Source organism: Globicephala melas, chromosome 13, assembly GCF_963455315.2.
Source record: "Globicephala melas chromosome 13, mGloMel1.2, whole genome shotgun sequence".
NCBI lineage: Eukaryota > Metazoa > Chordata > Mammalia > Artiodactyla > Delphinidae > Globicephala > Globicephala melas.
In genome coordinates this window covers 35722972-35731118 of record NC_083326.1, presented here as the reverse complement: position 1 = coordinate 35731118, position 8147 = coordinate 35722972, and positions in this window count along the sequence as shown.

Below are 8147 nucleotides of genomic sequence, written 5' to 3'. Positions count from 1 at the left end.
GCAACCACAAAGCAGGGGCTCCATTCTTATGGATTCAAGAGCCCCACTGTAAACTTCTGGCAGAGGTGATATGCTAAGAATAACTCAGCCTTTCAGATTAGTCAGAAAGAGAAATAAAAATTAGGTGTGACTGTCTTTGGGTGACCAAAAAAATCAAAAAGCATGAGATGCATAAGCATTATTCCCACAGTCATAGCGGGGTTCTGGACCACCACAGAAGTCACTGGCTGCTGAAGCCTCTGCCTGGAACTCTCAAGAAAGCTCTGATGCTGATGTGGAAATTCTTCAAAGACTGAACAAGGTCTTTGAGAAATCTCCAGGGGTAGGTAGGGGAACTATGCTAGTATGCTTTCAAGGAACTCATATACATTCCAAGTAAGTAGTAAGACCAGTGCCAAAGGAAGAAGATAGACCTCTTTAAAAGAGGAAAATAGCAGTAAATGTAGTAGTTACAGTAATAAAATGATTTAATGTGTACTGGAATAATATCAGTCAAACATGGAGATAAGGAGAAAGGGGGCCTTTGGAGTTAGGGTATTACTATAATTTTCCACATCCTTTCCCATGTGACATAATCATGTCCATGGCACTAAGAGTCTTCAAGAAAGTGTCTGGAGCGAGGCACCTATTACAATGAAAAGTAGACACTAATGTTGGAGGTTCTGGGCTATGATTTTGGTTATTAAGTAGCATTGTGGTTGGAGTCACTTTTTTATGATTAGGTTAATATGTGTATGTAAATTAAAAAGAAAAAACAATAGTGCAGAATGCATTAAACTAACCGCTCTCCCTTGCTCCTCCTTTCCTCTCTCCAATTACCTAGTCCCTGTTCTTGTTACTTTCTAAAATTTTGCATCTTGTAGAGGTGACATCTATAGCTCTGAGGTGTTGAAATGACTTTGTTTGTTTGTTTGTTTGACTTAGGAAATTTAGGCATTATTTTTCCTATCTACTGAAGATGAAGATTTAGCTCATTTATATGACCCCAACTCCTCCTCCTCCACTTAACCTGTAGCTAATATTTCAGTTTTTCAATTGACTAAAGCTTTAATATTGTTTCAGTAGCACATACACTAAAATTGATGTTACAGAGATTGGCATGGGGCAAGGATGATGTGAATTTGTGAAACATTCATATTTTTATGGAATACTATTCAGCCTTAAAAAATAAAGGAATTCTAACACATGCTACAACATGAAATATCTTTCAAAACCTAGTGCTGAGTGAAATAAGCCAGACACAAGGAAAAATATTGTATGATTCTCCTTATATGAACTACCTAGAGCAGTCAACCACCTAGAATGGTGGTTACCAGGGGCTGGGAGAGGGGGCAGTAAGGAGTTGTTGTTTAATGGATATAGAGTTTTAGTTTGGGAACATGAAAAGTTCTGGAGATGAATAGTTGTGATGGTTACACAGAAATGCAACTGAACTGTACACTTAAAATTATTAAATTGGTGAATTGTGTTAAGTATATATTATACTAAAATAGAAATATAGGGCTTCCCTAGTGGCACAGTGGTTGAGAGTCCACCTGCCGATGCAGGGGACACGGGTTTGTGCCCCGGTCCGGGAAAATCCCATATGCTGCCGACCGGCTGGGCCCGTGAGCCATGGCCACTGAGCCTGCGCGTCCAGTGCCTGTGCTCCGCAATGGGAGAGCCCACAACAGTGAGTGGCCCGTGTACTGCAAAAAAAAAAAAAAAAAGGAAAAAAAGAAAAAAAAAAGAAATATATATCCTCATTATTTAACTTCTCTTATCGTTTGACTTCTTCCACATAAAACTAACGTTTCAGCACATCTTCTCAGTTTTTATCCTCATTATACAAGGGTAACTCCATGTACAAACTTTTTCATAAAGATATGTACAAGCAATTGTTGCAGATATTGGTGGTGTTTACAAATTTATTTTCCTCTTTTTGCCTTCTATGCACCTGGGATTATTAGATTCAGACCCCTTGTGGCTAATAAGCCAAGTGACCAACTTCATTTACCAATGAACTGAGCAGCAAGGAAGTGAGCCATTCTCAGACCTGGGCATTTAGCCACAGAGACCTTAGTTCTTTGCCACCACAACTGGTAAAATTTGAGATGGCTGTTTTTTTCTTTTTATGTTTCCTGAGATTATATTTAGGAGTAGGTATTTTTTCATCCATCATTTTGTGTAATCAGAGTACCCATTAAATAGAAATATTAATGTCTTTTTTCAGATGTGCACAATTTTCCTGTGTTTTATTTTGTTTATTTCTTCCCTTTTATATTCTGCTTTCTCCTTCCAGAGCTCATATTTGTCAGATTTTGTATCTCCTTGATTGTTCTCCTATATCTTCTACATTTTATCTGCTCTTTGTCCTTTTTGTTCTATTTTTAATGTAGAATTTCTTGGCTTTAATCTTATTTTTTTCTCTTTTTTTTAGTATCATCCTTCAAGTCTCTCTGAGAATACTAATTAGATTGTTTTCAAGTTTCTTCTTTTCAGTGAGTTATTTCTGTTTCCACTAGGATTGCTTTATTTATTTTGCCAGTTTTATGCTGCTAATTTTCTTTATATGCCTGAGTGATTATAAGTTATTTGTTCATATTTAAAACAGGAGGTATTGAACTGACTTTTCCAGGTAGTGGATTGGGTTTTCTCTGCTGCTGTATTATGTAGGCTTGTTTACTCTGTAAGATTTTTTTTCCTTCAATAATGGGGGCTGATCTGGCCAGGTAGGCAGTTAAATCACAGAGGATCCAGACTTTTGACAAGGGATTACCAAAATGGGAAGAAATTTATTCTGTGGTGCCAACACCCAGCTAATTGTCCTAATTCTCCCCAAGCAATACATTACATTTCTTTAATGTAAAGGTCATTGTTTTTGTTATGGTGATTATTGTTTTGTTCTGTTTTCTTTTGCCTTGTGTCAATGTGAAGTTTCTTGCTCTCTTGTTACATGCAGGAATGTGGGAAAGAGAGGAGAGGAGTAGGGACATGATTGGCTCCTTATTCTAGAGACAGAATTTCAGTGGGACTCTCTATTCCTCCGCACTCACCAATTTTGGCTCACTTCCATGATCTCATCCTCCATACTTACGAATTTTATTCCAAAAACCTTTGAGGTTCTACCTGAAAGATTAACTTTTCCTGTCATCCCTTCTTACGTTAATTTTGGGCTATAGATTCCTCAGTCTTCTTTGTTCAATTACATGGTTCTCATCCATTTCCATCTCCCAGAAATGTTTTGAAATCTAATGTTGAATGACGGCCCTTCTGCCATTCTCTTTCTTTTCTATTTATGGGTTTAATTCTGTTTTTATTCTCTTTTATTTGAATGAGAAATGGAGGCAAATGGAGACATACCATATTGAACCAGAGATCAATATGGTACCATAATATTGATCACCATACTAAACCAGAGATCATCCTGTGCACTTGATGAAAACAGAGGACTGCATTGAATTTTGTGTATCTGTGGTGGATCAACTATATTCTCATTCAGGGTCATACATGGTGAATTTAGATTGCTAGAACACAGGTAGATATTTTTAATGTTTTCTGGACACAGAGAACATCAACAACTTTTCATGGCTTTTAAGCTGTTTGAAATGAACATGTAGGAAAATAGAAGGCAGATGAAAATCAGAATGTGAATCAATAGCCCTTTTTCTTGCCATATCTGTTTTTTAAAACTGGGCCTTGGAAAAAGTTGGTTATGACCAATACAAAATTCCATTATTAAACAAACTAGCAGTTCTGCTTTTGAATGTTTCTAATTGCAATGAGTTGATTGAAAAGAAACTAAAAAATAAAACTATAAGTATGAGAAAAAACTAAAACATTTTATTAGGTTTTCTGTTTGCATTTTAGAATATGTTATATCTCAAAGAATCTTGAATTCAGGTTTTATTCTTGTAGTTTCCTGCATCTATAATTATTTCCCAAGTCGTTTTCCTCAGCTCTTATAAGAATACATCTGTGCTTCTGAAAAATATTCTCACAAGTGCTTGTGGGTGATTTATTGGTGCTTACAGCCATCCTATTTTGGGTGTATAAAATCGTGACTACTCCAAATGTCCAGAGTCAATAGCAGAGTGGTTTTTATAATCCGTTCAGACCTCCCTTCTGTCCCTCTGCTTTTATTAACTCACCCTGGTTTTGCCCTCCCTAAACTTCTAGGCTCTTCATGATACAGTCTGCCTCCTGATATACCTCAGCAGGCCTCTCCCTCTGATATCTCATTTGTACCTTCTCTTTATGGCAGCCTTATCTGTCTTATTCACAATTACATGTCCAAGCCTCTTTTGACACATTTCTTTGTGTTAATTTTTTTTCTTTCTTTTTTTGTTTATTTTTTAAGACTGAAGTGATGGGTACATCACTCCATTCATGTGGAAGTGGAGAAGGAGCAAAAGAGGCTTCTCCAATACAGACTCTATGTATCAAGCCAGAGTCAAATACTAGGTTGCACTCAAGGAGAAAACCTGTGTACCACAGCTAAAGTAGGTGTGATGAAGATGTGTGAAGTGCTAGAGTGTCCTGGAGCAGGGAGAAATCGGCTGGAAGAAGTTAACTGAAAGTGGCCTGGGTCATTATCACAGACAAGGGCTAGAGTTCTCAGTTGTGCTATTGAGCATGATGATCCTTTATAAAAGAGAGAAATTTTGAAATTCTAATATGAGTCTCATACTACTTATTATCCATTGAAAGAAAACGTGAATGATTCACATGCAATACACATATACTATGGAATACATTTTAGTACAAATTATGTAAAATTTAATAATGACTAAGGAACTACTCTCAAAGAAACCTGGTATCTGGTAGAACAGAGAGATAAGTACAAACGTCATGGAGTGATAAAAGAGAAAGGATGACTACATTTTGTAAGTGGCAGTAGGATTTTTTAAGAACTGAAAGTAAATAATATATTTATGACTGTAGTTTTTTTAAAAAAATAATTCTCCACCCTAACCTTGGACCCACAAAATCAAGTCAAACCTTACCCCCCCTGGATAGCACAGATGAGAAATTACATGGACAGCTTGCCAGCCAGCTCTATCATGTCTCATGGCATGAAATGATGTAGAGTTTCCATTTATTGAAGTGCACTTAAGGTGGCCAGAAAAGAAGTTCTTGATAATCATTCTGTATGCCTGTAAAAAGAGAATACTTCCTTAATAAGAGTATTTAAAATTAGGCCATCTGACAAGTCATCTTGCCTAAAAACAAGTCCAGATCTTTTCATTGGTTTTTCTTATGGGAGGATTTGAAGTTACTTTTCTACTCTTCTAACCCTCTCTGAAAACTAACATGAAATCTGAATTGCCACTGATCTTTTGGGCCAGCTCTGGATATTTCTTTAAACAACTATACATTTTGAAGTATTCTGTTCACTAATGTGTTTATTTATACACCTTCAGTATATTTATTTTACAGCAAAATCTTCCATTTAGCCATTTGCCAAAGGAAAGGTCAATCTGTGGTTAACGTCACTCATTTTATTAGAGAGAATACCCCAAACCGTCCTTATACATGGTTTGGTTATTCTACTCATCAGAGCTGTTTCTTTTTCCATCGTCATTTCCTTTAGTGAATTCCTGCATTTCTAGATTCTAGGTGCACAGGGTAAGAGAGAGAAAGTCTTCTTCTAACAATAGCATGCAACATAGGTTGCAATGCTCATAATGCAAATTAGGTCAATTGTGACCTGCTTGGTTTTTGAATTGTGAGACTGAATGAAATGTGAAGAAGGGGAAGGCACTATAGCCAGCATTGTCAGCCTGAGAACTGCACATCTTTTAGGGGTGGCATTCATACTGCAGACTACAGGGAATGGGACTCTGCAATCCTGTAAAAGCCTTACACCATCTCTATTCTTTAGTCAAATACAACAAAACACTGAGTTTTTTAGGGAAAGTTAGCATAACATCACTACCTAGAACAGGAAGTTGCATCAAATATTCAGGCTATACCATATTAGTAACATTAGCATGTCTATAAGAAAAAAAGAAAATAATGTTTAAAATTGAAATTTCAGTCTGCTTCGTCCATGGAAATCAGACACTAATGATTCATTAAATTATCGAAGATACAATAAGCACATATTATGTACTATTCATTCTGTTAATGTTATGGAAAATTTAATAATGAGTAAGACAGTGACCTCAAAGGAACCAAGGATCTGGAAGAAGAATGAGAGGTACAGGTTTGATGGAGTAATAAAAGAGAAGAAGGGTGGTATGAGTTCATCAAAATGTATCTAACCTTAGGATTACAAAACAGAAACACAGATTTTATGATATAGACCAGAAGCACAACTGATGATAAATATCCTTGTATTCACAGAGCATTCAGATGCTTTTGGATAGAGAAGTCCTTATGTCTTTAGATATGATATTGTGTGGCTTTAGATAGATAATAGACACCAGAATATATTTTAAAAATATATAAATGTGAACAGTGAGCACAGTGCATGGTTAGAAAAGTGGACAGCTTATAATGAAAAATAAAATTAAAAAATGATAGATGGATAGATAAATAGATAGATAAGTAGATAGATAGATAGATAGACAAAATGGTACCTGGAGAAGATTAATAAAGGATCCATTTTAATCTTAGAGTTATATCTACAGCTATGAAACAGAATTGATTAATTGACTAAATGTATTTTTATTTCAACTTTGAACATTAAATACAATGATGTTTGTTTGGAGCAAAAGCTCATTTTAATCTTTGATGTTGCCAATGATATGTTTAAATTTCACAAGAGGTAAATTTCAGTGTAGAACTTCTTTATGCCTGATTAATGTCATGGTGACGATTTTATCAAAGTCTTCATTAAGCTAACTTTTTTTCAAAACTAAAAAATAATGAGAAAATAGAATCCTGATTAATATATGTGCTTATTCTTCGAGTTAAAGAAATCTGCTCTTGTTCTACTTCATAATATGTAAAACATATAGACCAAGTTTTCTTCAATATGTTAAAGACATTTGTATATTGGGCAAAAATAAAGATTGATAAAATAAAAGTACAAATCATTTTTTAATTGTCATATAACCTAGTTTTCCCCCATTCTTTAGTCTTGTCTTCAGGAGAGCTAGAGAATTTGATTCAATCTGTAATCATGTTCCACTACACTAGCTCCCTGAGCTAGCCAATTATCTATGAAGGTTTCTTCTTGGATGCCCTCAGTTAGCTCTCTTCATTCAGTGGAAAACTTGTGATACTGAATTCATTCTAAATGACAGGCAGAAAAACCTGTACTATTGAATGGCAACTTAAATATATAACGCAAGGTATTTGATTTAACTTAAATTAAATTAATTTAATTTTCTTGTCAAACCCCAACAAAGATGCTTAGTGTATCATGTGGTATCTCTTTGATATATAGAGGTGTGTGTGTATGTGTGTGTGTATGTATATGTGTATAAGAGAGAGAAAGACTGTACAATTTTCCTATGCCTTTGCAATGAAAGCTATGCTTGTTGTTTTATAAAAACAACAACAAAAAAACAAATTTATATTAACCTATATGAAGTTGTAAAATATGATAGGTACTACATTCATTATAAATCACGTTACCTAACTTCCAATACTGTTTCTTAGAATTATTTCCCTCTATTCACAATTCTACTGTAATCATGGTCAGACCATCTATCTACCAAAAACAGAACTACAGCAAATTGAAAGAATACTTGTCTCTAGTGTACTCTCTACCATAGAGATGTAGCTAATCAATAAATCTGTCAATCAGATGTCAAATCAAATCTGATGATCTCTAATCGACCCAGTTTTGTGCCAGATGTGGTAGAAGATATGAAAGCATAGGACATACTTTCTGTCCTCAAATAAAAATTCCAAGAATGGCCTTTAAAATGACAATGCAAGAATGACTAAGAGTGCTTTAGGAATTTTTTAAAAAAGAAGACTGAGGAGACTACATAAAACGTGTAAGAAATGACATATCCAGCATTTTAATATAGTCGAGTTCCCTCTGGAAGGATGTGTCCTCACCACAAAACTGCAAAGTGGATGGCAGACAATGGGCAAGAGATCTTATTTAGTAGCAAATGCAAGTGTGGTGATAAAGAGCTGAGGAAGGGAAGAGAAAATATAGAGCAAAATATTGTGGATATTAATGTAGTAAAAAACTTTACCTGAAA